General features: G+C 35.5%; 1 long non-coding RNA gene across 1 annotated transcript; it reads left to right on the top strand.

Annotated features, from left to right (window-relative positions):
- Positions 1-291: 291 nt before the first annotated feature.
- Positions 292-2,084, top strand: LOC128638399 (uncharacterized). Its single transcript, XR_008399092.1, has 2 exons — positions 292-441; positions 1,742-2,084. It is a non-coding gene; the product is annotated as an uncharacterized LOC128638399 (long non-coding RNA).
- The last annotated feature ends 7,407 nt before the right edge of the window (positions 2,085-9,491 follow it).

The raw sequence follows: 9,491 nt of genomic DNA, 5'->3' as shown, positions 1-9,491 counted from the left end.
ACATATGCTACTTCTAAATGGCTTATGGCTGTATTTAGATCAGGACATAAGATCAGGAAAAGAAAAAAGCAGATCACACAGTTCTGAGACACAATAGACTTTTTACAGTTGATAGATGCATTTGAATCCCCCTTAAATTCCAGTTATTTCATATCCTCAAAAAGTGATCTGAAAATATATCTCTAGGGCTGAATTGTTATTTATTATGATTATTTAAATGATATGTATATCCAACAAACTCTGAAATGTTACAATATTATGTTCTTTTTGTAGAAGAATGGTTTGTGCTTTCGTAGTTTTGCTTGTTGCTTTCTATTTTCAGAAATTACCGGTCTCCTAAATGGAGTTGGACACAACTAACTGAATCCTTCTACGGCAATTTGTATAACACCAAACATCATAACCATGCACTGCAGACTTCTTATGCCTCCCTTTGAGTTGGTAAGTGCTATATGTATCTGCTCATTGGGATTGTGGGTGGTCTGTCTATAGATTATCCCATCCTGTTTGTTGAATTATATCATATCTCTTTGTTGGTTTATGTCATATGAGTTTACCTCTCTGATATCAGATACACTTAATATTTTTATCTGGATATCAAATTATTGGGAGGCATTAACTCCCTTATTAAAAACAAGACAGTTTTAAAAACTCTTATGTCTACGTATAATGTTACATCTGCAATAAACCCATTTCACTCCTGTTAAGCTTACAACAATAAATAACAGCTGAATTTGTATATTTCCTCTCCTTATGATACGGTATGTACAGCAGGACATTTTATAACATACTCTCAGCCTTTTAAAACATGGAGTGATATAGACCTAATGGATTGGATCCCGGTTTCTGTAATACATTCTATACTAATTTCAAGTGAAGTCTTCAACACTATCTTAATGAACCAGTAGACAGATACAGTAGATCACCTTCTCTGATGAATTTACACAACTGCATAATCTCACTACGATTACGGTATTTAGCGAGTGCAATATAGGAATCTTTCTAAATAGTAGCACATATCACTGCTTGTACTATGACCAACTGCCAGTCAATCAAGCTATAAAATAATCCCATTAATTAAATAGCACCTTGTCATTTTCATGAATGGTAGATTTGCCAATGCATTTAGCTAGGTTTTTCTGCTTAAAGGGATAGGAAAGTGAAAAATAAACTTTGCAGGATTCCGATAGAGCATGTACTTTTAGACACTTTTAAATTCAATTGTATTTTTAATTGTTCTTTTTTCTCTTATTATCTCTTGTTGAAAAATAATACCCACATTTCCTACACTAGTAGTAGCTAGCTGCTGATTGGTGCCTGCACATATGTGTCTCTTGTGATTGGCTAACTAGATGTGTTCAGCTAGCTGCCAGTAGTGCAGCGCTGTTCCTTCAGCAAAGCATAACAAGATAATGAAGAAAATTTGATAATAGAAGTAAATTTGAAAGTTGTTTAAAATGGTATGTTCTATCCAAATCATGAAAGAAAATGTTGGAGTTTTCTGTCCCTTTAAATAGCAGTATATTTAAAGTAATGTGTTAATTCTCCAAAACTGTTGAGATTGCATATAAATTGTATTTTAGCAAAGGCATAATATTTAATTTAATTTATTTTATTCAAGCTAATTTTTTAGATCACAGAAAGCAGCATTTTTGAAGACAGTATTTTCTGCTCTTACCTTTCATTTTCAGTTGTTAGTATTTTTCTTTTAATGTATATATATATCTATTTCTTTTTTCAGAGTCTCCAAAATCATTATACAGGACAAACAACAGGGCAGCCATTGACCGAAAAAAGATAATAAGGACCGAACTTACCATAAAGATCAGCAATGCCAAAAGGGATCTAAAGAAAAACTATGTTTCACATGATTTTTAGTTGTTGAAGTTTTATCTTTTCTATATAGTCTTTACAAACATGACAATTTATTGATTTATTTATATTTTGTAATCCTAATTATTCACTTTTAGAGTTAAACAACAGAATTACATGAAGATACTTTGGGTGCATATATATGGAATTGTTAATGTTAATGTTGTTAAAATTGTTTAAATTTGATTTATAAAAATAAAGTATAAAAAATAGCTTGTATACCTTTTTGTCTGTTAAATACACATTAGAAAAATACAACTGATGCAATTCTAATTTTTATAATGCATAACATTACGTATATGACAATCTCAAGGTGTTTACTATCCGTTTAACAAGTGCTTCACTGGGAACTTTCTAATGATATTGGCATGACACACTTTGAAATAGGCAAAATGCTTATAACATTCAGTTATAATAAACCACTTTAAGTTATTTTTTTCCAGTTTTTTAGTCATAGCCCTCTTTATCAAAAATGACAGAAAGGTGTAGGATTCTTATTGCTTGTCATCATTTAAATGTAGTGCCTAAACTCACAAGAGTGCAGTTCAGATGCAAGGTGCAATCTCCCTTATAAATGACAATCAGCACATTTGGCTAGAGAAGAAGTTTAGCACTAAAATAACATAATTTATGTAAGAACTTACCTGATAAATTCATTTATTTCATAGTGGCAAGAGTCCATGAGCTAGTGACGTAGGGGATATACATTCCTACCAGGAGGGGGCAAAGTTTCCCAATCCTCAAAATGCCTATAAATACACCTCCCACCTCGCTCATACCTTAGTTTACCGTGTAGCCAAGAAGTGAGGTGTAAAAGGAGTAAAAAGCATACAAAAAGAGGAACTGGAAAAAATAAAATGCTTTATACAAAAAATCATAGCCACAAAAAATAGGGAGGGTCTCATGGACTCTTGCCAGTATGAAAGAAATTAATTTATTAGATAAGTTCTTACATAAATTATGTTTTCTTTCATGTAAGTGGCAAGAGTCCATGAGCTAGTGATGTATGGGATATAATACCCAAGATGTGGAAATCCACGAGTCACTAGAGAGGGAGGGATAAAATAACAACAGCTAAAACCGTTGAAAAATTAAATCCAAAAAATTATAATTAAGCTTTCTTTAAAAAATTAAAAAAAAAAAACCCTCAAATCAAAGGCACTAGAATCAAACTGAGACAACTGCCTGAAGAACCTTTCTACCAAAAGCTGCTTCCAAAGAAGCAAACACATAAAAATGGTAAAATTAAGTAAGGTATGCAAAGAAGACCAAGTTGCTGCTTTGCAAATTTGATCGACTGAAGCTTCATTCTTAAAAGCCCAAGAAGTGGCAACTGATCAAGTAGAATGAGCTGTAATTCTCTGAGGCAGAGTCTGCCCCGCCTCCAAATAAGCTTTGTGAATCAAAAGTTTCAACTAAGATGCCAAAGAAATGGCAGAGGCTTTCTGACCTTTTCTGGAGCCAGAAAAAAATAACAAATAGACTAGAAGTCTTTCTAAAATCTTTAGTAGCCTCAACATAATATTTCAAAGGCTCTTACCACATCCAAAGAATGTAAAGACCTTTCAAGAGTATCCTTAGGATTAGGATACAAGGAAGGAACAGCAATTTCTCTATTGATGTTGTTAGAATTCACAACTTAAGGCAAAAAGTTAAATTAAGAACGCAAAACAGCTTTATCTTAATGGAAAATCAGATAAGGAGACTCACAAGAGAGAGCAGACAATTCAGAAACTCTTCTAGCAGAAGAGATAGCCAAAAGAAATAATAGTTTCCAAGAAAGTAATTTAATATTCAGAAAATGCATAGGCTCAAAAGGAGAAGCCTGCAAAATCTTCAAAACCAAATTGAGACTCCAAGGAGGAGAAATACATTTAATAACAAAACAGTGAACATCAGGAAGTTTAGCAATCTTTCTATGAAATAAGATAGAGAGCAGAAATTTGTCCTTTCAAAGTATTTGCAGTCAAACCCCTATCCAAACCATCCTGAAGAAACTGTAAAATCCTAGGAATTCTGAAAGAATGCCAAGAATAATTATGAGTGGAACACCATGAAATATAGGTTTTCCAAACTCAATGATAAATTTTCCTTGAAACAGACTTACGAGGCTGTATCATAGTGCTTATCACTGAGTCAGAGAAACCTCTATGACTAAGTACTAAGCGTACAATTTCCATGCCTTCAAATGTAGAGATTTGAGATCCTGTCCCTTGAAACAGAAGGTCTGGCCTTAAAGGAAGTGGCCAAGGCCGGCAACTGGACATCCGGACAATATCCGCATACCAAAACCTGTGAGGCCATGCTGGTGCTATCAGAAACACATGAGATTGTTCCATTATGATCTGGGAGATCACCTTTGGAAGAAGAACCAGAAGTGGAAAAATATAAGCAGGTTGGTAAAACCAAGGAACTGCTAAGGCATCCACCATCTCCGCATGAGGATCCCTGGACCTGAAAAGGTATCTGGGAAGCTTTCAGTTTAGATAAGAGGCCATCAGATCTATTTCTGGAAGACCCTACATCTGTACAAGATAAAAAAAAACACATCTGGATAGAGAGACCACTCCCCCGGATGTAAAGTCTGACGGCTGAGATAATCCGCTTCCCAATTGTCTAAATTGTCTACACCTGGGATAAGAATCGCAGTGATTAGACAAGAGTTGGATTCCGCCCAAGAAAGTATCCAAGATACTTCCTTCATTGCTGAAGGACTGTGAGTTCCTCCTTGATGATTGACATTTGCCACTGTTGTGACATTGTCTGTTTGAAAACGAATGTAAAGTTCTCTCTTCAATAGAGGCCACACCTGAAGAGCTCTGAAAATAGCACAGAGTTCTAAAATATTGATAGGTAACCTCGCCTCTTGAGGTTTCCAAACCCCTTGTGATGTCAGAGACCCCCAGACAGCTCCCCAACCTGTAAGACTTGCATCTGTTGTGATCACAGTCCAGGTAGGACGAACACATGAGGCCCCTTGAACAATAAGGTGATGGTCTAACCACCAAGTCAGAGAGAGTTGAGTGTTGGGATTTAAGTATATCAGTTGTGATATCTGAGTATAATCCCTGCACTCTTGGTGCAACATGCAAAGCTGTAGAGGCCTCATATGAAAACAAGCAAAGGGGATTGCGTCCGATTCTGCAGTCATGAGACCTAAAACTTCCATGTACATAGCCACTGAAGGGAATGATAGAGACTGAAGGTTTAGACAAGCTTAAACTAACTTCATTCACCTCTAGTCTGTCAGAGAAAGAGTCATGAACACTGAATCTATCTGGAAACCTAAAAAGGTAACCCTTGTCTGAGGAATCAAGAAACTCTTTTTGTAAATTGATCCTCCAACCAGTTTTTTGAAGAAATCACACTAGTTGTTTTGTGTAGGATTCTGCTAAATGAAAAGATTGAGCTAGTATCAAGATATCGTTCAAATAAGGAAACACAGCAATACCCTGCTTTCTGATTACAGATAGAAGGGCACCTAAAGCTATTAAGAATATTCTTGGTGCTGTTGCAAGGCCAAACGGAAGAGCAACAAATTGGTAAAGCTTGTTTAGAAAAGAGAATCTCAGAAAATGATAGTGATCTGGATGAATCGGATTGTAAAGGTAAGCTTCCTGTAAGTCTATTGTGGACATGGAGTGACCTTGCTGAACAAAAGGCAGAATAGTCCTTATAGTCCCCATCTTGAAAGTTGGAACTCTTACAAAACCATTTAAAGTTTTCAGATCCAAAATAGATCTGAAATAATTTTTCTTCATAGGTACAATGAATAGATTTGAATAAAAACCCCAATCCTTGTTCCTGCTGTGGAACTGGGAAAAAATTACCCCTGAAAGTTCTAGATCTGAAACACATATCAGAAAGACTTGAGCTTTTACTGGGTTTTTTGTTACATGGGTAAGAAAGAATCTTCCCAAAGGAAGTCTTATTTTGAATCCTATTCGACACCCCTAAAAAATTATATTCTGAATCCACTAATTTTGGACAGAGTCTGTCCAAACTCTTTGAAATATCTTGTCTGCCCCCTACCAGAAGAACTGGCTTGAGGGCCGCACCTTCATATAGGTTTAGGGGCAGGATTTGGTTTCTTATAAGGCTTGGATTTATTCCAATACGGAGATGGTCTCCAATTAGAGCCAGAGGCCTTAAGGGAAGGAGTGGTTTTCTGTTCTCTGTTCTGATGAAAGGAACGAAAATGATTGGGAGCTTTAAATCTACCCTTAGATTTCTTGTCTTGTGGCAGAAAAACTCCCTTACCCCCAGTAACAGTGGAGATAATAGAACCCAATTGTGAACCAAAAAGATCTTTACCTTGAAAAGAGAGAGATAATAATCTAGTTTTATACACCATGTCAGCATTCCAATATTTAAGCCATAAAGCTCTTGTAGTTAAAATAGCTAAAGACATGGATTTGACAGTGATCTTCCTAACATCAAATATAGCATCACAAATAAAATGATTTGCATGTTGAAGTAAAGCAATAATGTTAGATAATTCAAAATCTGAAGACAACTGCTGTACTAAACTGTTCAACCAAAAGTAGAAGCAACAGCAACATCAGCCATAAATATAACGGGTCTAAGAATATAGCCAGAAAGAAAATATGCCTTTCTTGGATAAGATTCAAGCTTCCTATCTAAAGGATCATTGGCTACAGGTAAAGGATAAAAGAGGTACCAGGCTTAGACCATTCTTTATCAATTACTAGCTTTATCATCAGGAAATTTAGACTCCTCAACAAAACTTTCTTTAAGAGAGAACGAATATATTCTAACTTAAATAAAAAGATTTGTTTAAATCAGTCTCTGACGTGGCAACCTCTGAATCAGAGGAGACCCAATCAGTAGAGGATATGTCAGTATGCTGAAGGTCAGAACTTAATTCACTAAGTTTAGGAAAATGTTGGAAAAATATACATTTATTTGAAGGCAACATAGCAGTCATTGCATTCTCTTAGCTGTAGCAAATAAAATCTTATATTTTTGCAGTAATGCTATGTACAGGCTTGAGAGAATGGGAAACAGAGTGAAAAAATATTATAAAAAAAAGAAACTGATTCATAAAATGCTGCATGAAAGCTCTCTAAGTGTTTACTGAGAACACTGAATGAGCTGGGGGCGGAGCTTAAAACAGCAATTTTGGCGGGAATTTTTTTGGCATCAAATAAATGGCACACAATGATGACACGTCACCCTATGACATAAATAGCTTCATCACATATAAAATAAACAAGGAAAAACAGCGCCTCATAGTGCAGATAAGTTTCGTAAGCTGAGATCACAGGAACAACAAATAGTTGAAAGTATACTCACAAGAGTACTGGCACTCTTATGTAAAGAAGTGCGAATAGGCAGACTGACATTCAGCAGCAGTCAGTACGCTGAAACAGGTGACATCCAAAACGTCAAGAGCACAGCCGTCGACTCTCCTCCGCAACAGCCAGAGGATCTTCTGAATCAGCACTGTGTTTGAAAGTGCAGCTCCCACTGCGTGCAACTTCCACTGTGTATTGGGAATTCAAAGCGATATCCGTATAGAAATGGCTATAGTTTAAAATAACCCCTTGAATAAACAATAGGGTATATTGAGATAAAAAGCCAAATGACAAAGCTTGATAATAAGAACAATTAACAATTTATTAAAAGAGCTAAAGATGCGTTTCTTGGCCACAAGCTCCTGGCCGTTTCATCAGATTAAATCAGATCAGTTTTAATCTGATGAAATGGCCAGGAGCTTGCGGCCAAGAAACGCGTCTTTAGCTCTTATAATAAATTGTTCATTGTTCCAATTGGGGTTTTATCTGGCGCACTCTATCACTATACACCCGTATAGCTTTTCCAGCTTCATCACATGCACGACATGCAAAGCTGAAGAGGATTTCAAAAACACCTATCACTCTAAAAAGCAGGTAAGAATTTTGAATGTATATACAAAAAAACTAAATGTACCAAAATAAAGCCTAATGGATACTGCTATTATAGCTGCATAAAATGTGATTGTCAACATTCCATGTGAGTAACATAATACTTAGCATCCTAATTTATAAATAAATGACTAGCTCCAAAAAAAAACCCTGTATGTTTGACAACTATTTAGCCACAAATAAAGTCACTAAAAAAGAGCACTGAATTACTGAGTCAAGGCATGTATACAAACAATATATGACAACTTTACTTAAAAAGTGCCCAATCCATAGCTGAGAGTGTCTTATATAATAAAAGTATATACTTACCGTGTAAGACACCCATCCACATATAGTATCAGCAGAGGTAAAGGTAGAGGAGTATAATGTCGATCTGTAAAGGGAGGCAGCAGATGAATCTCTGCGACCGATTACAAAGAGCCTTAGAATAGATTTCCCATAGGTGAAAACATGGCGTCATCAGGCAATACTCCCTTCACATTCCTCAGACAAACAGTGTACTTTGAAAGGAACTGGGCTTCAATATGCTTAGAAGCGCCTATCACAGAAGAAAATCAAGCACATCTTACTTCACCACCTCCACAAGGAGGCAAAGTTTGTAAAACTAAGGTATGGGTGAGGTGGGAGGAGTATTTATAGGCATTTTGAGGTTTGGGAAACTTTGCCCGCTCCTGGTCGGAATGTATATCCCATACGTCACTAGCTCATGGACTCTTGCCACTTACATGAAAGAAACACACACACACACACACACATATATATCTATATATATATCTATATATCTATATATCTATCTATCTATCTATCTATCTATCTATCTATCTATCTATATATATATATATATATCTTACATGAAAGAAATTAGCATTATTGTGCACTAACATTGCTCAAGTGCAGTCAATAGCGATTGTATTTTTATGCTCATATCACAAGTTGAAAGTAATATTTTAGTTCTTAACTGAAAGTCTAGGGGGGATAACATCTGCATGTTGGATAGTTCAGTGCAGTAAATGCCTCACATTATAGACTTATATGGGGGCATATTGAAAAACATATGTAGGCTAACTCTCAAGCGCTAAGTCAAAGGTGCACTAAACCTCTACTCAGGTAGTGGAGTTCTTTACTTAATTTTATACTATGATTTCCTATTGAAATATGTTATAAACACTGCACACATACATACATATGTACATACACATACATACACTTATATTCATACACACACAAACATACCCATACATCTACACACATACAAAAACACACACATACATATACACATTTGAGCTCATCCCAGTCCAGGACCTGATCATATACCATATCCCTTTAAATCACTTTTAAACTTTTATTTCAATAATAAACGTTTATTTTGCAATTTAATATGTTTAAATATAAGGGAAATAAATGATTTTAATATATTTGTTTATGTGTTTTGTTACATATATTTTCAAGTGTTAGCACATTACTTCAGCTCTCCAAAGGCACAATATTTTCCAGTACTAATTTATGTAGCGCTTGAGCATTAGACTTAACACTAGTAATATAAGCACTGATAGCACTCCCTGCGTATAGGGCTAGGTAAAAAAAACTTTAGCATTTTCTGGTAAACCTTTTTTTTTACCATCCACTTGTAATACCAGATTGTGCGCTATTCAGTGTCTGAAGAAACTACTTTAGGCAAACCAAAATCAAAAG

The sequence above is a fragment of the Bombina bombina genome, chromosome 1, assembly GCF_027579735.1.
Source record: "Bombina bombina isolate aBomBom1 chromosome 1, aBomBom1.pri, whole genome shotgun sequence".
Lineage (NCBI taxonomy): Eukaryota > Metazoa > Chordata > Amphibia > Anura > Bombinatoridae > Bombina > Bombina bombina.
This window is presented reverse-complemented; position numbering and strand designations above follow the sequence as displayed.